Source organism: Pristiophorus japonicus, chromosome 16 (genome assembly GCF_044704955.1).
Source record: "Pristiophorus japonicus isolate sPriJap1 chromosome 16, sPriJap1.hap1, whole genome shotgun sequence".
NCBI lineage: Eukaryota > Metazoa > Chordata > Chondrichthyes > Pristiophoridae > Pristiophorus > Pristiophorus japonicus.
Genome location: NC_091992.1, coordinates 97,059,800 through 97,086,141, shown reverse-complemented (window position 1 = coordinate 97,086,141; position 26,342 = coordinate 97,059,800).

The following is a 26,342-nucleotide window of genomic DNA, read 5'->3' as shown; positions in this document are numbered from 1 at the left end:
AGGCAGCTTGCTGTGTCTTCGGCTACCATCGAACCACTGACGCCGCCCCTGTCTCCTACATGGAAGGAAGGCCAGCCTGAAGCACCGCAGCTTGAAGGCTGCTTGCTGCCGTTGTTGATGGGCTGCCGTTGAGTCACTGACACCGCCCCTGTCTCCAACATGAAAGGCCTGCCTGAAGCACCACAGCTCGAAGGCTGCTGCTGCTTCACACAGGTAGGAATATTCAATATTTTGTCTTTGCTTTGTTTATAATTTTTTAGTCAGGATGGCTCTTTATTTGTATAAGTAAAACTGTTGAATGCTTGTAGAATTTAATTACTTCCCTTCCCCCCTCCCCTCCTCCCCCCTCGTTCCCTACGCCTAATTTGTAACCTACGCCTGATTTGTAAAGTGTCGGCAAGGTTTTTCTGAGCGTACAAAAATCTACACTTACTCCATTCTAAGTTAGTTTGGAGTAAGTTTTCACTGCCTAAACTTTCAAAACAGGTGTAAGTGGCCGGACACGCCCCCTTTGGAAAAAAAACTGTTCCAAAATTAAACTGTTCTAACTGACTAGAACTGAAGCAAACTAAATGCCGAGAATTGCAATTTCTAAGATACTCCATTCTAAACCAGTTGCTCCAAAAAAATAGGAGCAACTCAGGCCGAAACTTGACCCTCTGATCTCTTACCAAAAGCTCTGAATTTATTCATATACACAACACAGACACTGTTTTTCACTTTGCATATACAGTGAACAACCTTTAAAAAATATGAATAACACTCAGTGTTTTACTTTACCCAAAGATGACTGCTATGTTTATATGGAGAGGCTGCATCAACACTTTTCTAACAGCTCTGTATCTTTATAACATTTAGACACATGTAAACACTTCATGTTGACTTTTTCCAGTGAGCTTTTGTTGCACATGGTTTGACACAGCATAAAATACAGCGACATCTGTAGTATATGTAAACAGTTTGATGTGCTACAGATGTTGTATCTATAGTTTGTGCTTACATGTACTTAAGCATGTGGGAGGCCTGCTACAGACAGCGAGGTTGATGTCGACTTGTAATAGGAATAGGAAACAGTTATTTTGTTCATTTAAAATAGGCAATTTGCTCACATTTATCTTTATCTTCGAGCTATTCACCACCAGATTGTTTGTCCTTGAAGAACAAAGTCTTGATCTTAGAGCGACCCATAGTTATCAATATAATCTGCAGAGACAAGTTTTGTGTGTGCAATCGGTGTCCTACCATTTGGCTGCCCCCTCTCAACAGTGGGGCAACTATCTCTAATTTCAGTACCTGAGCTCTTAAAAGTCAAGGCTGGGATTCAAACTTTATCCCCAAACCACTGTTACCAGGCCACCATGCTCTTCCTCCTGTTTCCATACCCCAGTTTGAAATCAAGCCTCATCACATCATCTTGTACTCTAACTCATTCTTTCCGCCGGCCTCTAACAGTGGGAACACCTTGCCTTTCTAAGTCTTCCCTTACCCTCACATTCTGCAGACTTTAAAAGCAAAGCCTCATGTAATAATTTCCTCATTAATCTCTATCTTTTTTCTCTTTTGCACCGTGGTAATTTCCTGCACCATGTGCCTCGATCTTCAATCTAGATTGTTCAATGATTTTTTTTAAAAATAGCAAATAGTTTTGAGTGAAAATGCATCAACTGTAAATGAATGTTGGCATATTCTGGGCATGCAAATACATGGTAAAAGTAATCACTTGGCATAGAAGACATTTAAAACTGAGCATCTTATTGCTCATCTTCAAACTGCTTGCAAATACCTCTGATAACCAGGCAGAGCTGGCCAGTACCACTGTTTGAACATGACTCATTATTGATCTTCACTTTACAATGCCGTGATCCATCATTGGACAACAATCCAGAATCAGTAGAGTGAAGCTGGAGAATTAGTGCGGCCACAAAAAAAGTTTAAATTACGATCAACATGCTGAGATAAGTAAAAGAATGCTGAATACATTGACGTTTTTGATGGCTTTGAAATGCAATTTTTGCAAAGCAACAAAAGAGACAGTGCCTCTTTATGTATTGTAATCTAACACTACATCTGAACGTATGTTTGCTATTAAAAATTTGGTTTGTAGGATTTCCCATTTAATCTCACTTTTGAACTCTTGCCAGACTCTCCTAAAACACAGTACCATCTTTTCTCTTGTGTATTCATTGCTGCAGCTCTTGATCTTGGTTTGATAAATGGGTTCAGTGGACCTCTGGGGGAAAGAAATTTACTGTTCTCAATACTAATAGTAAATATCAGATCGGTAAATATTTCTCAAAGTACCTGAAATTAAACAAATGTGTCCCATTTTCTATCTTTCATACTTACTGTGAAGGGCAGTCAAACAAATAAATACACCAGTACACTTTTCCAGCCTCAGTCTTAGCAAACAAAATGCTTTATCCGCTGGATCTACAGATCCTTAGAATAAATAAAAAGCTCAATATTGATCCTAAACTGGTATGCGAGACCTATGATTAGCCCTTCACAAAATTACAATTTTTGTACAAAATCTAATTTTATTATACCATTATATTTCTAAGCATTTCATTAATAACTATTTGTAGTGATAAAATGTCCTTAAGTGAGTTTGCAGGATTATACATCTATAGACAACTAACTATTATTGATTAGGACACGATACAAAGAGTTGCCACATAAACCCTTTGACAAACTGATAGAACTCAGGAAGAGATCATTATGCATTTTGCAGTACAATAATTTAAAGACTGTATTTCAGAAAAATTGTTAGGAGCAGAGATTATAAATTTTTAATCTTTGAGGGAGTCAGGTGTTCAACCAGTACAAAATATAATTTACGAACAGTTTATTTACTGATTTAAAAATTACTTAAATATGAAAAATCACCCAATAATCAAGGATACCATATTTCTGATATCTAGCCTCAAATATTAGGTGATGCCAGGGACAAGATTGAAATAAGTAATAGCAAGAAACAGTGAACAGTCTATTTATATTGGCCTGCAATTTGCGGTCAGCAGTGAAGTGAAGGCGTTCAGTGGAACTTAATGGGGATGCCTTGTTCGAAATACTATGATGTCAACAGGCTGTCAAAGCAGCCAATCAAAAGGAAGAATTTTCAAACAGTGAAGCAAGTGAGTAAGCTCTTAAAATTAAAACTTTAAAAAATAATCAAGAGAGCGAAAGAAAGATTGGGGTTCTTACATGGGGAAAAGGCAAACCTGAAATAAAGATGGACAAACTTAAAAGAAAAACTAAAAAACTAAACACATTTTTTTTTAAACGTTTCTTAATTTTATTTATTGATTAAAAAAGACGAATTTCACACTACATAAAATAACTTTTCCAGGTGCTTAACATTAGTTTAGCAGTCAATAGACTTAAATTTAACAGCATATTTATTGCAGAAGAGCCGAGGTTTGCAGGCACTTTCGGAGTTTTCGGAACAGTCATTGATAGTCCGCAACTTCAGGATTTCTGCACACGCCTACGCATGTGCCAAATCCCGAAGTTGCGGTCAGTTTCAAAGGCAGAATGATGGCGAATGCTGCCAGTTCGCAGTCATCCCGACCGCAAATTCTGGGCCATTATATAGATAACACCTGTTTATATAATGACATACCTCATATCTCTATATTAATTTTGAGAGCTTCTAATGACATTCCAGAATTTCAAAAATATTAAATGAAAAGAAAGAAGGGCACGCTATTTTATTCTGACCTGGAGATGGAAATTTACAAGCACTTTGCAGCTAGTAACCTTTCCTCACTGGATAGCAGTTGAACTGTAATGGGCCTCAGGACCTATTTAGAGCATTTCCCCACAAAGAGTACCTGTGCAGCAGCAAGACAACACAACTGTGTTTAGTACTCCACAGATCTTGTAAGTGACACCAAAAGGAGATTAGTTAATATACATGCATGTTATTCACAATATGTGCATTTGTGTCCATTCTACGTCGGGTGTTAGACCATTTAAACACACACACTTTTAGGTCACAATTTCAACTGGTTGGGTGAAATTTCATATTCATCCAGACAGCAACAAACCAATGATGAGCTGGTACAGAACATATCAATTAACACATAGTAATGCTTCCAATTGCAAATCAACCATCCAAAACAGCTACTGATAGCAAGGAGCAGAATTGCAGCCAATCAATCAGATGGCTTCTATCTGGAACTCTCATTAGCTGAAAGGCTTAGTGCAGTCTACTTCTGATAATGCAAAGTCACTGAATCACAATATAATTGTGCTAAAATGCCTACGGTGCTGTTTTATTCTAGTTGCTTAAGTACAAAAAACAATTTACCAGGAGTAGGCTATACTGGGGAAAGAAGGATAACACAATAAAGCCATAAAAATGACAACATTTACAAAGAAATAATGACTTTAACAATAGCATTTCTGCATTTAGAATGTTTGTAATAAAGACATGTTCCTATGTGACAAACTTGAGGTTAAGCAAGTTTCAGATCCATTACTGTTAGTGGAAGGGATTGAGATCACAACTCCTGGCATGCACCTTTCATATACTGCTAAAACATTATATGATTGGCAGCAAGACTGGCTAATCACAGAGCATGTCAGGACTTGCTGTTTGTATGGCTTTTAACAATATCTTATGACCCAGAACAGAAGTCAAGTGGAATGTAATATAAGAGTTTCTTTTGTATTTTTTTTAACCACATAAAAATATCCTATTGCACCCAAGTATCATTTTTGAGTTTACTGACTGACAAGGAAGTGAAGGTCTCCCCAGGCCAGCCATTTTGAAAGATTTTAAGTCATGTATCTTGATACTGATAAGAAAACTATTTCAGTAACACAGCTAATCAAATGCCAGGATCAGGTCACTGTAATAAAGCCAACCTACAAAAATGAATCTTAATTACAAATTAAAAATCTAAAGACTTTTATTGTCCTTTTCCTGCCATTCGCCCCCATCATTCTCTCTCTGACTATCTTCCTCCCTCATCTAATGCAATCTATCTTGTTGATAACCTTTTACTGTTAAACACTTTTTGGAAGTTCATCCTTTCCTTTCCTCATTCAGTTTAGTGAAACGTTTTAAAATGTTTTTTATTGGTTAACAATGAGTTCTAAAAGTTGGATCGGCAGCTAATGAAATGCCAGATATGAGAATAATGATAGACCTGGCTCGATCATGCGTGCAAACCAAATCAATCTCTGATGCAACCCCCAGAGCCATATCACTCCAGATGAGGAAATTATTGAACAAAAACAAGAGATTCTGGAAACACTCAGCAAGTCAGTCAGCTCCTATGACACGAACAGATAAGTTAATGTTTCAGGTGTAGCCTCTTCACCAGTAGTGGAAGAAATTAGAGAAGAACAGCATTGAAAAGGGATAGAGCCAAGACAAACAGGCACCGTGTGCTGGAATTTCACAAGACTGTCGTTATTTGACAAATAACGGCACTTTAGTGAAAAAAATAGTAAGAAAAATTGTGTCATTTATAAATGGGGTAAGTTTGGCCAAAAAATACCCCCCTTGCATTGCTGGCGGAAATGTTGGAAAACGCCGTCCTCTCAACTTTACCGCGAGGCCGATATCACGTAAAATACAGGGGAAAAAACACTCACAAAAATTTTCAAAAATAAAAATTGAGAAAACATTCACAAAAGGTCTTCTTTCTTACTGCCATTCTTGAAACTGCAATGCAAGGTTTTTCAAAACTGGCATTTTCTGAAGCGAGTACGGCAGTGCTAAACGGTCAAATTAAACGTTACGTTTTTTTACATATGGAATTACTGAAAATGGCGATATTTTGTCAATGCCATCCTTAAGGTTTGTGGAATTTTTGTGGAATTTTAAGCAGTTTATTTTTAGGACAAAACTTTGGGCTCAATTTCCCCCAGTGATTTGCGCTATTCTTTTGCCGCGCACCAATTTTTTAGGCCTAACTTTAAAAATCCAAGTTTCCCCAAATATTGTGCACCAGCATGACTCAGTTATAGGGGGCGTAATCTGATATCTGCACCAGTTTTTCACAATTATGCAAGTTTGGCCAACTTGCATTTCTCCTCGGATGGTGTATGTGACCATTCCCAAAAAACCTTCCGGGCACTTAAGAAAAACCAGCGCATATCAAAAAATCGACTCAGAAAGACGCCATTGTTTTTAGGCGAAGTTTTGAAGGGAGTCAATAACATATAAATATGCATCAACAAGCTTAAATTTTTCCAACTGAAAATGCAGAAAATGGAAGTTTCATGCAATTCTTTAAGTTTGGATTTAAACATTTAAAAAAATATTTTATAAAGTGCCACGCCACCACCGAACGTCTCCAAATCGGGATCGAGGGTCGGAGTGTCGGCCGGCAGAATCGGTCCCTCACCCATACACAGGGGCTTGGGGCTCAGCTTGAAAAGAAGCTTGGTGTGTGGGGGGGGGGAGCCAAATTGAGGGGATGAGAACCCTTACACTGAGCCACTATGCAGCAAGCAGCATCAAATGAAGCCCGGTAGGGGGAGTTCCTGATCTATGCAAACCCATTGCACATGCTCAGACTTGGGTGTGGTCCATACTAGGGCATCAACCTTGGGGAGAGAGACAACAAAGAAGCTTGTCCTGCCTGTTGTTTCTTGCAAAGATACAAGTTAATCATGGGGGCAATACTGACAATGCCATACCTCATGCAAGCCTTCTGCATGATGGTGCTGTGGAGGAGACAATTGATTTGACGTCATCGCATGAGGAACCTCCGAGCAGTAGGATGATGGGCAGGAGGCCTTACCCATGCGTTCATACCTGCACCTGAATGATGCAGACTGTCAGAAAGCTGTGTTTCCACAAAGAATTTGTAACTGAGATCTGTGAGTTAGTAAAAGCAGACCTGCAACCTAGAAGCGTCAGGAGGACTGCTTTGTCAGTTGAAATGAAGGTTACAGCTGCACTTTCATTCTATGCATTGGGATTGTTCCAGGCCACAACTGGGGATGTGTGCGCCATTTCTCAACATGCAACACATATCTGCATTCGGCAGGTGACTGCTGCACTATATGCCCAGAGGAATGACTACATAACGTTCCCCATGACCGTCCAGGCAATGTGTGAAAGGGCTGTGGGTTTCTCCAGGATTGCTGCCTTGCCAAAGGTACAGGGCTGCATTGATTGTACCCACATCGCCTTGTGAGCGCCTTTGGAGGATTCTGGAATGTACAAAAACAGAAAAGGCTTCCACTCCATTAATGTGCAGCTCGTGTGTGATGACATGCATCGCATCATGTCAGTTGATGCACGATACCCTGGGAGCACCCATGATGCATTCATCCTATGCGAGAGCGTTATATCTGCCATGTTTCAGTAGCAGTCAGAAGGGCAGAGCTGTCTACTGGGAGACAAAGGGTACACCCTCGCCACCTGGCGCATAACCCGGATGGAAGCCAACCGGGAATATAACATGTCGCACATTGCATCTTGAAACAGCGTTTCCAATGCCTGGACCATTCCGGTGGCTATGTGTAATACTCCCTTGAGATTATTGGTCAGTTCACTGTTGTGTGCTGCTTGCTGCATAACTTAGGCAGCAGCAGCTGGTAGTAGAAGACCCACCTGAGCTGAGAGTGGCTGATGATGAGGAGGAAGATGCAGATGACAAGGTGGAGGAGAATGAGGATGAGAAAGCCATACAACTACCTGAATCGGGAGCATGACAATGGAGGAGGAAGGGCCGTCGTGCCCCTTTAACGATTGCTCGAGCCTTGCGTCAGCAGCTCATTCGTGAACCGTTTGCTGCCTGAAGACTCAGCGGCAACTATTCCAAATGGATCATGTTTACTGTTTGGACCTGTTCCGTAATGTTGTGTTGTGTTAATGGAACAAATAATGGAAATCATTCTTCTTTACTTCAAAAAGTTGTGTTAATAATGGAACAAATAATGAAAATGATTCAGTTACAATTTAAAATATATTTTATTCAAAAGTTTAACATTTGTTTCTATTTAACTTAACTAAACATATCCTTGTATTAAACTTTAAAGTTTTCAGTTAAGATCACTTACAAACTTTTAAACTTGTGAATTTACATAACTTACAGAAAACTTTTAATTGGAGAACAGTTACAACAATAACAACAACAACAGCAGCAGCTAAGAAAGGCTGCACCCATCTCCCCTCCACCTTATTCTAAGACTGCCTGCTGTACTTGGTCTTGTTGTCTCCACCCCCGCCCTCAGGTGGTGGCGCAGCGTTTCTCGGGTTGATACCAAGCTTATTCTTTCGAACATCTCAGGTATTGAGCATTTCTTGATGAAGGGGGCCAGCCGGTAATGTGGAAGGCCCGGCTTGGGCCTCTTCAGAGCTGGTCTGGGGATTGGAGTGGGAGTGGCAGTTGATTCTGTCAATGGGCGCGGAGTCTGGGTGCATTCCCTTATTGCAGCAGCTAACTCCGACATTCCCTCCCTCATGTGCCCTGACAGTGTGTCAACTACCTGCAACATTCCTTCCCTCATGTTCACCGAGTGTCTCAGCTACCTGTGATGTGTCCTCCCTCACGTTGAGCAACAGTGTGTCAACTACCAGCAACATCTCCTCCCTTATGTCCACTGACAGCACATCTGCTGCCTGAGACATTCCCTCCCTCATGTTCCCGGACAGTGTTCCCATTTACATAAGAAATAGGAGCAGGAGTAGGCTGTACGGCCCCTCGAGCCTGCTCTGCCATTTAATATGATCGTGGCTGATCCGATCATGGACTCAGGTCCACTTTCCTGCCCACTCCCCATAAACCCTTCTTCCCTTATCAGTTAAGAAACTGTCTATCTCTGTCTTAAATTTATTCAATGTCCCAGCTTCCACAGCTCTGTGAGGCAGCAAATTCCACAGATCCACAACCCTCTGAGAAAATAAATTTCTCCTCATCTCAGTTTTAAATGGGTGGTCCCTTATCCTAAGGTTATGTCCCCCAGTTCTAGTCTCCCCCATCAGTGGAAACATTCTCTCTGCTTCCACCTCGTCAAGCCCCCTCATAATCTTATACGTTTCGATAAGATCACCTCTCAATCTTCTGAATTCCAATGAGTAGAGGCCCAACTTACTCAACCTTTTCTCAGTCAACCCCCTCATCTCCGGAATCAACCTAATGAACCTTCTCTAAACTGCCTCCAAAGCAAGTATATCCTTTCATAAATATGGAAACCAAAACTGCACGCAGTATTCCAGGTGTGGCCTTATCAATACCCTGTATAACTGCCCAGAAGAAGCGAGGCCCCAGGGGCAGCACGTGCCAGCCACACTGCAATCTATGGATAGTAGGAGCATGCGTGCACACTAGGTCCGTGCAGCAGAGCTTTGTCTCCAGTCGTCTTGGTTAACCCTTGCCGCTGGATCAAGACCTAGCTCTGTCAAGCCCGAGTAGTGGCTGGTGTGCAACAGCCACCTCACGTTAAAAGAATCCATGCACAGGCATCTTCCACCCTTTAGTATGTAGTTCAGGATCTAGATTGTCAGGTCCCTCATCAAAACACCTGTGAACTCATCTATTTTTGTGTGGAAGCCGGAAGGGGGGGGGGGGGTGGGGGGGCGAGGGGGGGGTCCCTGCTTTTATACTCCATCCCTTTTGCAATAAAGGCCAAGATTCCACTGGCCTTCCTGATCACTTGCTGTACCTGCATACTAAACTTTTGTGTTTCATGCACAAGTACCCCCAGGTCCCGCTGTACTGCAGCACTTTGCAATCTTTCTCCATTTAAATAATAACTTGCTTTTTGAATTTTTTCTGCCAAAGTGCATGACCTCACACTTTCCAACATTATACTCCATCTGCCAAATTTTTGCCCACTCACTTAGCCTGACTACGTCCTTTTGTAGATTTTGTATATCTTCCTCACACATTGCTTTTCCTCCCATCTTTGTATCATCAGCAAACTTGGCTACATTACACTTGGTTCCTTCTTCCAAGTCGTTAATCTAGATTATAAATAGTTGGGGTGCCAGCACTGATCCCTGCGGCACCCCACTAGTTACTGATTGCCGTGAATGAACCATTTAGCCTGACTCTCTGTTTTCTGTGAGAGTGTTGTTACTTTTCCCAACAGTCCTGATATCTCATCACCCATCCCACTGATGGTGTCCAGGAGTGATCGCCTAACATCAATGCTCCCCACACTCATTGCCATCATCCGATCCACATCTGTTAGATCCTGCACCTCAAGAGCGCGCTGTCGAGCTCTCCTTCCCCTCCTCACCCTGGGTATGGCTCGCTACATTCCACTAGGACCCGCAGCTTTGGAAGTTGGGGCCCTGGGTGTGCCTCGCTGCATCCTACTGGGACCCACAGCCTTGGATGGTGGGGTCCTGGGTGGGCCTCGCTGCATTCCACTGGGACCCGCAGCCTCGGACTGTGGGAAACCATGGAATGTCACAGCAACACTCATACCACTCAGGAAGGGGCTGGCACTTCAATGGGTGGCACCTGCACCTCCTCCAAAGTGAGTATAACAGTGGGGCGTCATCCATCCCCTCCCCCTCACCCACATGATCTTGGTCTGGAAGATGTGATTGGAAGATGTTTTCTTCAGGCTCGTCCGCATCTGAATCTTCTTCTGCATCGTCAGGGTTGGCCTCAAGTTCAGAAAATATAACAGAACAGACAAATGGTTAGCAGCAGAGGAGGGGGCAGGGTGGGTGGCATGAGTAGGCTCACACAGCGCAGGCAGCAGGCTCATTTGAAGGACCACGATGAATGATAGCACATTGCATCAACCGAAGCGTAGCTGTCGGAGACATCCCCATGAACCGAAGCATGTCTAGCCCACACAGTACTTAACATTTAGCAAAGCCAGACTGTGGAATTATGCAGAACTTACCATCTCCCTCGAGTGTTGGCCCAGCTTGTGCAGTGGTGGTTGCTTTTCTCCAGGCAGGACCCATCAAAGCAGCGACCCTGTCTTCCAAGGGTGTCAGTGGCTGCGGATTTGCCGGGCCTCATCTTGTTCAAGTTCTTTTCCATTTGTTGTGTGCCACTTTCCTCAGCAAAAATGAAAACATAACTTTTTAGAGAGGGTGCCTTTCTGCTGGATGGGACATATACAGCTGGTCACATTTACAATTGCAATTCCATTGAATAAATGAAAATATTACTTACATTAACTACTTGACCAAGGGCCTGCCACTTCTTTTTGCACTAGCCTCCAGACCTCGGGGTGGTCACCATTTCACAGTAATCTTCTGTAAGTTGGTTCCAGCGTTTCTTTATTTCTTTTAGTGAAACTTTTATGTGACCTCTGCTGGTATCCAGCTCGTGCCATCTGGCCTCAATCACAGTAACAAGTGCCTCCCGTAAGAAATTCTTGGTCCTTGAATACGTTGCCTATTATATTGCAGCTCCGATTCTTCCAATGAGAATTAAAATTCTCACGCACAACTGGCTCTTTAAAAATGGACAAATGCCGGGAGCTGTACTGGGCATGCGCGCCCATAGCAGTCACGTCAAAAACGTCCTTTTTTTCCTCGGGCATTCGCAGAAGTGGGGGGGCATCATTTTTTCGGCGCAGACATTAGGCTCCACCCCCAAAGCTACAGAACAGGCTGCGCAGCGCCAATTTCAAAAAATAGAAAGGGAAACTTGGTACTTATTTTTTGGAGTAGCTGGGGTCAGAAAAAACAGGCTTAACTCTGGCAATACGCCAACAAAACAGCATTGGGGAAAATTGAGCCCTTTGTTTTAATGCAAAAATTCTAGCCCATGCATACAAGTGAAACAGAATGAGCTGCAGAGTGCTTTATTAGGAAATGGGAGATGGTTAAATAGCTGAAGTGACATTAACATGAGACAATAGCAGACACACGAAGACATTTAAAACATTTATGAGACACATTGAACATGTGAATGGCTGAGGCAGTGTGGGGCAAAGCAGGTCGAAATGGAAGCAGGGGAAACTGGCAAAGCAGACCAGGTTCCAGTGGCCCAGGATCTCCTGCGTAGTCTGTTAAAGGTCAAATGATTATTTTGATGAAAGGTAAATCGACAAAAATGATTAACTCTGCTTCTCTCTCCACAGATGCTGCCTGGCCTGTTGAGTCTTTCCAGTAATTTCTGCTTCTATTTCAGATTTCCTGCATCCGCAGTATTTTGTTAGCTCTCAGGAGCTTTATGAACATCAGAAACACATGTAATCGCTATTAGATTTATAAATTTTAGACTACCTAAAACTGCAACCACGGGAGATAGGGACCATTTGGAAATGCAGAGCTGCCAATAATCGACATAGTCGGCAGACGAAAATGGAGACTGTATCTTACATGTGAGAAGATGCTGTTGTCAGATTTATCTAGTTCTTTCAACTCAAACTACTGTAGATTACTTTTTACTGTAGCTCTAGAAAATAGCAGTGCTGCAATTATTGGAATTAAACTCTCATATGTCAGGAAATAAAAGGTGGTAGCTTCCTTTACAATTTTAACCATTTAATGAGGAGGAAACTGGGAAAGTCTTTTAGGAGTAAACAGGAACAGATAACACAATTATAAAATAGAAACTACATACTAAATGCAAGTTAAGTCACAATCTTATGAAGTTAAGATGTGACAAAGTACAGTTGTGTAAACCATTACACCAGTCAAGAGAAAGTATGGGGAGTTCGTAGTTTGCAAGGGAGTGGTTGAGCTTGGAGGAATAAAGGAAATGTCTGTCTGGATAGCTTTTCAACCGACAAGCTCTATTTGAAAAAGTTGTAATGGACAAATTGATCTTTGTTGTTAAAACTTTTTTATTTTCATCTCTTAATTATTTTTCCACTCAATACCAAAATACATGTGAAGTTCACTGAAGGGGTACCGCAAGGTTCTGTGCTGGGACCCCAGCTGTTTACATTGTACATTAATGATTTAGACGAGGGGATTAAATGTAGTATCTCCAAATTTGCGGATGACACTAAGTTGGGTGGCAGTGTGAGCTGCGAGGAGGATGCTATGAGGCTGCAGAGTGACTTGGATAGGTTAGGTGAGTGGGCAAATGCATGGCAGATGAAGTATAATGTGGATAAATGTGAGGTTATCCACTTTGGTGGTAAAAACAGAGAGACAGACTATTATCTGAATGGTGACAGATTAGGAAAAGGGAAGGTGCAACGAGACCTGGGTGTCATGGTACATCAGTCATTGAAGGTTGGCATGCAGGTACAGCAGGCGGTTAAGAAAGCAAATGGCATGTTGGCCTTCATAGCGAGGGGATTTGAGTACAGGGGCAGGGAGGTGTTGCTACAGTTGTACAGGGCCTTGGTGAGGCCACACCTGGAGTATTGTGTACAGTTTTGGTCTCCTAACTTGAGGAAGGACATTCTTGCTATTGAGGGAGTGCAGCGAAGATTCACCAGACTGATTCCCGGGATGGTGGGACTGACCTATCAAGAAAGACTGGATCAACTGTGCTTGTATTCACTGGAGTTCAGAAGAATGAGAGGGGACCTCATAGAAACGTTTAAAATTCTGACGGGTTTAGACAGGTTAGATGCAGGCAGAATGTTCCCAATGTTGGGGAAGTCCAGAACCAGGGGTCACAGTCTGAGGATAAGGGGTAAGCCATTTAGGACCGAGATGAGGAGAAACTTCTTCACCCAGAGAGTGGTGAACCTGTGGAATTCTCTACCACAGAAAGTAGTTGAGGCCAATTCACTAAATATATTCAAAAGGGAGTTAGATGAAGTCCTTACTACTCGGGGGATCAAGGGGTATGGCGAGAAAGCAGGAATGGGGTACTGAAGTTTCATGTTCAGCCATGAACTCATTGAATGGCGGTGCAGGCTAGAAGGGCTGAATGGCCTGCTCCTGCACCTATTTTCTATGTTTCTATGTTTCTATGTAAGATTGAAGTACAATATAACTTAAACGTGATGTAATTCTTAACTCTGAATTCAGTTCACAATTGAAACCTTCATGGCATGTGACAATTTAGGGTGTTTAAAAAAAACAAATTTTTTCCTCCAAATGCTTTAACAGAAACTCGTCACCTATGATCTGGAAGCTATGGGGGAGAAATTCGGCTGCTTTGCGCCACCCATTAGCGCCTGCGGGGGGTGGTAACTGGGCGTCAAGGGTTTATCGACCGGGCGTGCAAATTCAGCGACGCCCGCGAACTTCCCTGGCGGTTTTGCGTTGGCGCCAAGTTACCGCTTCAGTCCCTAGCGCCCCATTGATTGTGACATCGTCAAGTGCACCACAGATCAGAAATTTATTCTCGCCCCCTGCCTCAGCGCTTGCCGTCAACAATGGCAGTAAAAGGAGGAAGTATGCAATCAGATGGCCGTTGGAGGAACGGTATTTAAAGGCTTCAACATCCGATTTATTTGCAGTCGGCAAAAAATGCTGCCTTGTCAGGTTGAGAGATGTAAACAGCCGTTTTCAGTGATTTAAGCTTTTTCCAATTTCAGGAGTCTTCTGCCTCATGAAAATTATTCTGTATCATTCAGGTGAGATTTAAAAATTCTCCATTTCCATACGTTAATGGGGCTGTACGGCACGGGACCTCGCCCACCATTATCAATGTCGGAGGCAGCGGAGGCAGAGAGAAAGATTGCAAAATGTGGCCAAAGAGAAGAGGGCCAACAGGGCCGTCAACAGGAGGCCTCACCCTCCCAGGGTATTCCAGGAGCAGTTCTCCTGCATCAATTTCACACAGGAATAGTGTCTTAAAATGCGCCACTTCACCAAGGATGTGGTCACAGAGCTCAGCCACCTCCTGCAATCAGATCAGGGTGACCACGGCTCTCTCAGTGGCAGTCAAGGTCACCATTGCCCTCAACTTCTACGCAGGCGGATACTTCCAGCCTGCAACAGGAGGCATATCTAACATTTCGCAGTTCGCCATGCATTGCTGCATCCGTGAGGTCACAGATGCTCTGTACAAAAGGAGAAGGGACTACATTTCCTTCCCCATCACCAGAAAGAAGCAGCACAAGTGTGCATGTGCTTTGTCAGGAGAGTGGACTTTTCCATGGTGCAGGGCACCATTGACTGCACCCAAGTCACTTTGTGGGCACCGCATAACAATCCTGAAGTATTCCGTAACCGCAAATGCCACCACTCACTTAATGTGCAGTTTATGTGTGACCACATACAGTGAATTCTCACCATCAATGCCCGCTATCCTAGCAGCAGCCACGATGCCTTCATCCTGTGCCAGACCGTTGTACCAGCTCTCTTCCAGCCACCACATGAAGCTCATGGCTGGCCGCTCGGAGACAAGGGCTATCCACTGTCCACCTGGCTCATGACGGCCCTCCGCAACCCCAACACTCGTGCCCAGCACTCAATGACAGCTATGCTGCCTTGAGGAGCATCATTGAGCAGACCATCGGAGTACTCAAGCAACAGTTCCGCTGCATTGACCACGCGGGAGGCGCCCTCCAGTACTCGGCTGAGTGGATGCCCCTTTTCTTCGTCGTCATCTTCTGCATGCTGCACTACCTGGCCATAATGTAGGCGCAGCCATTGCCATCAGGCTTAGCCGCATCATCTCATGTGAATGAGGATGAGCCCATCCTCTATCCACGCTAATATATTACCGCCAATCCCATGAACTTTTATCTTGTGCAGTAATCTTTTATGTGGCACCTTATCGAATGCTTCCTGGAAATCCAAATACACTGGTTCCCCCTTATCTACCCTGCTCGTTACATCCTCAAAGAACTCCAGCAAATTTGTCAAACATGATTTCCCTTTCATAAAACCATGCTGACTCTGTTTGATTGAATTATGCTTTTCCAAATGTCCCGCTACTGCTTCCTTAATAATGGACTCCAGCATTTTCCCAACAACAGATGTTAGGCTAACTGGTCTATAGTTTCCTGCTTTTTGTTCTGCCTCATTTTTTTAAATAGGGGTGTTACATTTGTGGTTTTCCAATCTGGGGAATTTTGGTAGATTACAACCCATGCATCCACTATCTCTGCAGCCACTTCTTTTCAGACCCTGGGATGTAAACCATCAGGTCCAGAGGACTTGTTCACCTTTAGTCCCATTATTTTACTGAATACTACTTCTTTAGTGATAGTGATGGTATTAAGTTCCTTCCTCCCTATAGCCCTCTGATTATCCAGTATTGGGATGTTTTCAGTGTCTTCTACCATGAAGACCGATACAAAATATTTGTTCAACGTCTCTGCCATTTCCCTGTTCTCCAATTCCCTAGTCTCATCCTCTAGGGGACCAACATTTACTTTAGCCACTCTTGTCCTTATGTACCTGTAGAAACTTTTACTATCTGTTTTTATATTTTGTGCTCATTTACTTTCATAATCTATCTTCTCTCTCAATCATTTTTTAGTTGTTCTTTGCTGGCTTTTAAAAGTTTCCCAATCCTCTGGCCTCCCACTAGACTTGGCCACATTGTGTGCCCTTTCACATCCTCTGGATATCTCCAGACGCTTCACAGCCAATGAATTTGAAGTGTAATCATCATTATATAGGCAAACCTGGGCACAAGTGGTGCATAGTAAAAACCTCAACAGCAAGTCAGATAGATGATCGGTTTATCTTTTTTTGATGGAGTTGGTTGATGGAGAAATTTTAAATAGCATATAAAACTTACCAGAGCAAACAGTGCTTAGTCTTTCAACAGGACATTTATTTCACAAGGACAAAGGCAAATCCATGCATTTACAACAGCTTTCTTACTTGCAAATAAAAAAACGAGGTAACAGTGAACATTATGAAAAGAAAGACTTGCATTTATACAGTGACTTCCATGACCACCGGATGTCCCAAAGCAATTTACAGCCAATGAAGTACTTTTGAAGTGTAGTCACTGCTGTAGTGCAGGAAACAATTGCGTTAGCAATTGGTATGACAGCTTCTTTAGCAGTGTCAAGAATAGAAGCTGGAGATAGATAAATGAAGTCCGCCCTAATTTTATAGAAAGCATAATTTTGAAATTGACATGATAAGTCACACTATTTGTGGATTGAGAATGTCTTTGTAGTGCTTTGTAGCAGAACTGTAGATGTGCATTCATAGTTAAAATATATTACATGTGTAATGGATATGAATTCATACCAAAGAACAAGAGGGCAAGTGAGCAACATTGGGCCAGAATTGGCAGTCGGAAGCATACCTCCAGAGTATGCCTCCAACCCGATAAAAAAATCTGAACCTACCTGCTGGAGCCTGGGCTTCAGTGACTTCAGGTCCAGGGGCTGCAGGTCCACGGATCCCAGGGGCACAGGAGGTTCGGAAGCACACCTGGGATCACGTGGGCCAGGTCCACCTATCAGAAAGGAGGATTCCTCATATGCTTATGTGGATTCCATTTACGAAGGGAATCCCCACAAGTATGAACACAATCCCCAAATAATTAAATAATTTACATAATGGGAATAAAAAAAAATAATTTGTTTGTTTGAAAAGTAATTTTAAACATTTTAATCCAAGCCAAATTTCATAAACTAATTTTAAATGTTTGTGTATGACTCTTTGTTACTTTTTTAATTTAACATTTATATTAATCCTTATGCTGGTGAAAGCAGGTCCTGCAGCTACTTTTACCAGGTGTAAGGTTTTCGTGGGCATTTGCTAGGCAAATAGCCCAACTCTGCGCCAGCAAAAGTGATTTTTGGGTCGGTGCGGTTTATCTGTCAAGGCAAATCTTGACAGATCACAAGTTCCAGGTTTTTGCGCAAGTGCAGTGCATGTGGAAACCTGGAGCTTGGGAAGTCTTCTACAAGGCTTGCAGTGGCGTACACTATGCGTACTCCGTACGTACACCCTGCGTTATGGGGATCGGAAAACCCGGACCATTGTTTCACAGTGACATCACTCATCACTCCAACCAGCCCATTACTAGAACTTGTATTTTAAATTAACATTTACATCTTTTATCAAGTACATAATGTGTGGCATGAATAGAATGAGATACAAATGATTGAAATACAAATTATATCCCACTCATGGCACTAATTATAATGCATCATATATAACTTCTATTCAGCTAAAACATAAAATTCATCACCAGCCTAATAGCTCGTTCAGCTAAACTAGTTAGTCTTTTGATTCATTTCATTTAGTTTAACTTTTAGATTTTTTAAACAGAAATGACATTTCCGAACTGTTACCCTTGGCTAGGAATTACCAGAACAGTTTGTCTTTCACTGATTTCTTTACAGCTGCATTTACATGGATGGAATGGACCTGCTCAACATGGCTTCACATCATTTCGCTTGACTGCTTCAGAGAGTCTGGGCTCTGTTGTTGTATAAACAGATTCCAGTGTAGTTACATCACATTTTTATACTAGCATCTCTTATTACCTGGAAATGCTCAGACCTATGAGGGCCCTAACATAACAAGCAAATTACCAGTCAAGTATAAAACCGTTTTTTTAATCTAATCTAATTGAAATCCAGGGTAAACTTTGCAGTACAATAAACACACCCCCCTCCGCCTTCAAAGCACTGCCCCTCCCCCCAACACCCCCACCCCCCACCCTGCCCCTACACATCAATTAACATTGCAAACATTCAACTTTCGAGAGGTGGGGTTTCTTCCTAATATGTCAATATTGGAATCAAGCTAATGCATATACTGATCAATTATGAAACCAAAGGTGAAGCTTTGATCTTTGATGGGGTGGTGACTTGTTTCCACCTCTAGTATCCTTGCTTTTCACATGGCCATTTTTCACATGAGTTTAGATCTCAAGGGGGAGAAATTTGTCCGATTTGCGCCGCCCGCTAGTGCCTGCGGGGGCAGTAGCGAGGCATTGAGGGGTTACTGAACGTGCACAGCAAATTCACCGACACCCGTGAACTTCCCTGGCAGCTTTGAGCTGGCGCTAACATTTACTGCCTCGTTCTCTTGCGCCCTGTAGATCGTGATGTCATCTGGTGCATAGCGCCCCGATTTGATATTCAGTCCCATCCCCTGCTGCATTGCTGGGCGTCAACAACGGCGGCTGCAGGAGGCATTGTCACCGCGGCTGGCCGCTGGGGGAGCGATATTGAAAGACAGTGGTGGTCAGGTAGGGCAAATTTAATTCCTTGCACCAATCTGGTGCCTTCGGATTGCTTTTCACAGCTGATTTCTGCGCGGTTCCTCAGCCCTCTACTCTCAGAGTGCTTGGGGCAGTAATACAAGTCGCCCAGGTCCTGTGGCCCCACAGAGAGAGCGATAAGAATGTTTCAACCCATCATTGGCCCTTCCCTCTAAGCGAGGGAAGGAGCGTCTAATGCTGGCAGCACTGCACTGAATATTGCTCAGCGCTCTGTCGCTACTGCCCTTCTCACACACTTTAGCCCTCTAAGGGAAGTGGTAGCACTTGATTTAATGCTCCACTTCCCTCTTGGAGCATTGAAGCTGAAGTTCCCAGGAGCAGCAAATCATTTTCGCCTGGCAATACTTTTGCGATAATTCAAAAATACCGGCACAAATGGGGCGCTACACAATTTCTTAGCCCCGACTGTCAGCAGGCTAGCCGATCATCAAAGACATCAAAGCCAGGCTTGGCCCTGTCCTCATCCAAGACACATGGATGGGGTTTACAACAGAAGTCATCAGATAGCGATCAGGAGCAGGAATCCTGGCTGATTTTTCCCGCTCCCTAACTCAGGGGCACTGAAACCAATTTTAGTAATCCTAGTGCTAAAGTTTTGGTCTGTGTAATTCAGGTACTCACTGTATGAATTTGCTGAGCTTCTGGGAGCGCACTGTGTTGGTCAATTCCAAGATAGTCCGAACATTGAGGTTCAGGGTATCAAGTAAGATTTAAGGCTCCACCTCGAGACTGGAGTTGAACCATGACCTTTTATGTAGGCTACTTGGATACATCAGGTTATTATGTAGGAGGCGAGGCTTTATCACATTAACTGCGGAACAGCTTTAATAATAGGGTAAATATAATAATAGACACAAATCCGAGAGAAGAAGAATAACTTTCTGAAAACTTTGCCTTTAAGGAAAAAGCATTCATCATATTCAGGCACAATTGGTCATTTTTTGTCCATTTTGTGCCCTCTGTATTGAAAAATGGGATTATGTTATTGGGCTAGAATTCATTCTGCACGAGTTACATCCATTACATATCCCCCAAGTGTTATGTTTGTGTATGGGATGATTGCTAGAAGCACCCATTCGAAGGGAGACAAGAACTTTCGGATCCAGCAGTCAAGTGCTTTTCCAGTGCTGCATTTGGGCCAGAAAGAGCAGGAGTGCTTCCCCTCCTCCCCACCCCCCAAGCAAACCTGCCGTGATCTTCTGATTTCGCCTGCAATCGCTTCTCCCCAGCCCTCCCCCCCCCCCCCCACCACCCCCACACCTGTGATCAGTCCCTCCACCCTTCCCAGTGATCTCTTCCCTCCCACCAATATATTACGAAGCTTACACACCTGGTTTTGGAGAGGGTTGCAAGTTATTCGACGGATTTTGTTTTGGAAACTATGTTTGGCTACTTAAGGAGTTTTCTTTTTCCATCAGTCCTGTTGTAGATAGATTTTGAGAAATGACAGCCTCCTCTAAATGATTGTCAAACTAGTGACGTGACCTTGAATCAATCACTCTATAAAGTCTTCGGTCTTAAGTTTCTGATATCCCTCTGTGTTTACGTGGGGTTGGAGAGAACTTAGAGAAATTATCCTTAGTTCCACTCTTCTAAAGGGATCAGTTGAAGAATTATTGACTGGCACAGTTGGCTTCAGTTAAATTGTCAGCAAGCTAGAGTGCTATATTCTTGTGCTTTTAAACAATTGTCCAATTAAATAACAGATTTTAACAAATCTACATGCAAATTTCTGCTTTTTTTGAGCAAGTTTGCAGAAGTTACTTCCTACTCTCATGAATTGCTCATTTTAAAAAACCTTTAGAACTAGACAGTTTCTAGATAGACTGAAAGCCATGCACAGCTTTCAGAGCTATGAGACACAACTGGGTCAACTTGGGGCGTGTTCCCCGGAGGTGAGGAGGTTAAAGAGTAACCTGATTGAGGCATTACAAGTAATGAAGGGGCTTGACAAAGTAGATAGGGAATGACTCTTCCAGCTCATTACAGAATCCAGAACAAAGAGACATCATCTTAAAATACGAACCAAGCCAGCTAAAAACAAACCCAACAAAAAGTTACACACACAAAGGTTTTGTGAAAATGTGCAGCTAAAGGTGCTGAATGTAAGGTGATGTATGTAAGTTGGCAGTACAAGTATTAAGAGATGTAGAGAAAAGGCAAAGAAGTTAGATTAAAAGATAAAGGGGGAGAAATTTGCATTGTTTGTACCTCCCGTTAGCAACCCCAGGGGGCGCTAATGGGGTGCAAATGATTTCTTGCTGGGGCGCGGAACTGCTACCACCTCCTGTGAAATTCTGCGGGAATTATCAGAGGCGCAAATCGGCAGCGCCCTGCTCCTGCTGGTAGCACCCCGGCACGGTGCGCTGCGACCCATTTTCGCCCCGGAGCGGAAATTGCGGGGCACCAGTGAAGCTGCCACGGGCAATGTTCGCGCCAGCCTCGTGGGTTGCGTACCAGGCCACACTCCACTCGCAGGGCAAAAACTTAAAGGGGAGGCGCCATTTTTTTTCAATGGGCGACTTGCATTGATGATTTTGCGGAGTCCGTGCCACCATGTTGCAGCCCGGCACCCCGTTCCCCGATGGAGAAGTGGTGTCCCTCGCCCCACTGCAGAGCTTGCAGCGTGCCCTCCCCTTTAATGGACCATGTCTCCAAACGATTCACAAGTTGTGTTGTGTCGGGGGGTTTTAATCTTTACTGCGGCTTTTATTTGTTTTGATCTGAACTGTATAAAGAAATAATTACACATATTTCTGAGTCCTGGTACCAACCACTTGTTCAGATATATTTGAGTTGTAGCTCAGTATACTGGTAGCCAGGAGATGATCTGTTTCACAATTTGAACATACGAACTTCATAAGACCAACAAATGACTTTTTCAATGAAAGTACTTGGATCTAAACAAGTCTTTTCAATGATAAAGATCTTATTGAAGATCAGAAGAAAAATTATAAGAGGAAAATAGTTGCTTATCTTATCCCAGGCATTTCTCCCAATTGCCTAAAACGAAATGATTCCTTTAGCATTTCTTTGTGCTGAAAATTACAAATGTCTTCAACTGAAATGCAATTAATGTCACTTAATGTCCAAGAGGAACACAAGTTAAAAGTGCCTTTTAGAATCAAAAATGCAACTTATCAATTGCCAGGATCTTGCCAACAGACCGAATATAGATGAACAAATTTCATGTTTTTAATTTGTACTGGCAAAGATATAAATGTGCTTATTAATAACCATGTGGGTAACATTTGCATTTATTCTGCAATTTAAATAATGCCACGGAAAATTGTTAGGAAATTTAAAAAAACACATTAAACCTTTTTACCACAAATATAAACAGTCAGAAAATGAGAAATACTTTATCGTGACATGGACAAAATCCTTCAGAGTTTCTTAACATCAAATGCATTGTTAGACTAATAACTAGACAAAACGACCTAAATTATTTCTGTCTATCTTTCTGTTCTCCATAAGCTTGCCTGCAGTCATTATCAAACACTTGTTGCTAATGATAGGGATAATAACCTGTTTGAAGCAAAAAGTAGGTTGGGGTTCTGTCACTGTGTGATGCGACAGACTGGCTAATGATAGATTGCTGTGGCCAAGGTATGGTTACATGGTGTCTTTTACTGTGAATCATTCCATCATGAAAGAAAAACACTCTGAAGGGAAGTGATGTCTAGACAGTTCTGATGTTTACAGGTCACAAAGATGAGCAGAACATGGCAGTTTACTACAGGCGGACAAAGAAAGGAGTGTAACGTGATCCAGAATGTCTACATGGGTACGTTAAAGAGTTGAGAATAGAGAGTCGGATTCTGATGAAGAATCCTAAGACCTGAAACGTTAACCTTACCTTCAACTCTCCATAGATGCTGCTTGTCCTGCTGAGTGTTTACAACATTTTCTATCTTTATAGGGGCTGAATTTGTAGCCCCAATGGGCACATACGAGGTGCGCATGCACAAGTCCCAGGTTTAGGCGTACACTGCGCAGGCGCCTAAACCCGGAACCTGTGATTTGTCAAGAATCCCCTTGACAGATCGTACAAATCTAACAGAAATGGGCATTCACTGGTGGGGAGTTCGGCTATTTGCCCAACTCCTGCCCAGCTAATGCCCGTGAAATTCTGACGCCTGATAAAAGGTGTAAGGCCTGCTTTTATCAGCATAAAACTTTCAAAGGACAGAAAAATATATATTTTTAAATAATTGAAATATTTAAAACCTGTGAAATAAGGTAAGTTTATTTTAGACCATTTAAAATATGTAAATTTTCCAAAAAAATCTAATTATTGCTTTAAATAATTAATTAGATTCCATTTTGATTAATTTTAAATGTGTGATGTTTCTTTGCTAATTTATTTTAAGTGTTTTTTTTTGAGTATTCTCATTCATACTTATGGTGATTCCGTATATACAGAACTCACCACAAGCATGAATGGGAATCATCATCATAGGCAGTCCCTCGGTGTCGAGGATGACTTGCTTCCACTCTAAAAGTGAGTTCTCAGGTGACTGAGGAGCCCAATGCGGGACCTACAGTCTCTGTCACAGGTGGGGCAGACAGTGGTTGAAGGAAAGGGTGGGTGGGAAGCCTGGGTTGACGCATGCTCCTGCTGTCTGCACTTGGTTTCTGCTTGTTCTCGGCGATGAGACTCGAGGTGCGCAGCGCCCTCCCGGATGCTCTTCCTCCATTTTGGGCAGTCGTGAGCCAAGGATTCCCAGGAATTGGTGGGGATGTTGAATTTTATCAAGGAGGCTTTGAGGGTGTCCTTGAAGCGTTTTCTCTGCCCAACTAGGGTTCGTTTGCCATGCCGAAGATCCACGTAGAGCCCTTGCTTTGGGAGTCTTGTGTCGGCCATGCGAGCAATGTGGCCCGCCCAACGGAGCTGATCGAGCGTGGTCAATGCTTCAATGCTGGGGATGTTGGCCTGAGCGAGAACATTGACATTGGTGCATCTATCCTGCCAATGGATTTGTAGGATCTTGCGGATGCAGCGCTGGTGGTACTTCTCCAGCGTTTTGAGGTGTCTGCTGTATATAGTCCACATCTCTGAGCCATATAGGAGGGCGGGTATCACTGCTGCCCTGTAGACCATAAGCTTGGTGTCAGATTTGAGGTCCTGGTTTTCAAACACTCTCTTCCTCAGGTGACCAAAGGCTGTGCTGGTGCACTGAAGGCAGTGTTGGACCTTGTCATCAATGTCTGCCCTTGTTGACAGTAATCTTCTGAGGTATTATTATTTAAATGCAGAAAGATTGCAAAGTGCTGCAGTATAGTGGGACCTGGGGGTACTTGTGCATGAAATACAAAGGGTTAATATGCAGGTATAGCAAGTGATCAGGAAGGCCAAAAGAATCTTGGCTTTTATTGCAAAGGGGATGGAGTATAAAAACAGGGAAGTTTTGCTACAGTTGTACAGGGTATTGGTGAGGCCACACCTGGAATACTGCGTACAGTTTTGGTTTCCTGATTTACGAAAGGATGTACTTGCTTTGGAGGCAGTTTAGAGAAGGTTCACAAGGTTGATTCCAGAGATGAGGGGGTTGACTTATGAGGAAAGGTTGAATAGGTTGGGCCTCTACTCATTGGAATTCAGAAGAATGAGAGGTGATCTTATCGAAACGTATAAGATTATGAGGGGGCTTGACAAGGCGGATGCAGAGAGAATGTTTCTGCTGATAGGGGAGACTAGAACTAGAGGGCATAATCTTAGAATAAAAGGCCGCCCATTTAAAACTGAGATGAGGAGAAATTTCTTCTCTCAGAGGGTTGTGGATCTCTGGAATTTGTTGCCTCAGAGAGCTGTGGAAGCTGGGACATGGAATAAATTTTAGACAGAAATAGACAGTTTTTTGAATGATAAGGGAATAAGGGGTTATGGGGAGCGGGCAGAGAAGTGGATCCGAGTCCATGATCAGATCAGCCATAATCGTATTAAATGGCAGAGCAGGCTCGAGGGGTTGTATAGCCTTCTCCTGCTCCTGTTTCTTATGTTCTTATGTATGGAAAATGGTCCACGTTGTCCAAGGCCACGCCATGGATTTTGATAATCAGGGGGCAGTGCTCTGTGGTGGGGGCAGGTTGGCAGAAGACCTTTGTCTTACGAATGTTTAGCGTAAGGCCCATGCTCTCGTATGCCTCAGTGAAGGTGTTCATGATGGCTTGGAGTTCGGCCTCCGTGTGTGCAGACGCAAGCATTATCTGCGTACTGTAGTACAATGACATTCCCATTCATGGTGATTCAGTATATGTGGAACTCACCACAAGCATGAATGGTAATACCCCTTCTTTGATTGGTTGGGCCAGCCCACGTGATCCCAGGGATGCTTGCGAAACGTCTGCGCCCCTGGGATACATGGGCCTCGACATAGGTCTACATATAGAGGTCCAGGATCGGAAGTCACCGAACGTCCCGGACCACCAGGTAAGTTCATAGATTTTTTTCAGGTCGGAGGCATCTGCTGGCGAGAAGCCTCCGACTGCAATTTCTGCACCATTATAGAATAGAATCATAGAATGGTTACAGTACAGTTGGAGGTCATTCGGCCCGCTGAGCCAATGCCACCTGTCTGCAAAAGCACTTCAGCTAGTCCCACTCCTCCGCTCTTTCCCCATAGCCCTGCACATTTTTTTTCCTTTAGGTACTTATCTAATTCCCTCGTGATTGCCACTATTGAATCTGTCTCTACCATCCTTTCAGGGAGTGCATTCCAGATCATAACCACTCGCTGTGTTAAAAGTTTTTCTTCATGATCACCTGGGCACAGTGAGTACGGAAATTCAGGGAGGAAGGAGCACATACTTATAAGGGAGTCTGCACAATTTTCCGTCTAATTCCATTAATGGTGGAATTAGAGTCACGTGCTCCCCCTGCCAATAGTTCCAATTGTAATCCAATAGCCCCGGGCACAGGACCAGGAAAATCTACCCTCTGCAATTGTATCCTCTTTCTATACTAATCAAGTACTTTGCATCACCACAACACTAGTGTTGATGTAAAGTGGATTTGCTTTGCACTGACACTAAGAAGCTGTCGTGTAAATCCAAAATTAAGGCTTGACTTAACTCCAAAGAGAAAGGAATTGTAACTCCTCAATGGACTCTCACTCTCTTTAGTCCCAGAGTCAGATTGGGCCCTGACTTAAGGCTTAAACTACAACTATCGTGTGGGTGTGAAACAAAACCACTTTGCACTGATGCTACGGTTATCATTTAAATGTAACCTTAGTTGCTACAATATCTTATGAAAAATTACCTTTTTGAATATCAAATGAAATGTTCTCAAAACTATGTTTTAAAATATTAGTCCAATTGTGCAATGGT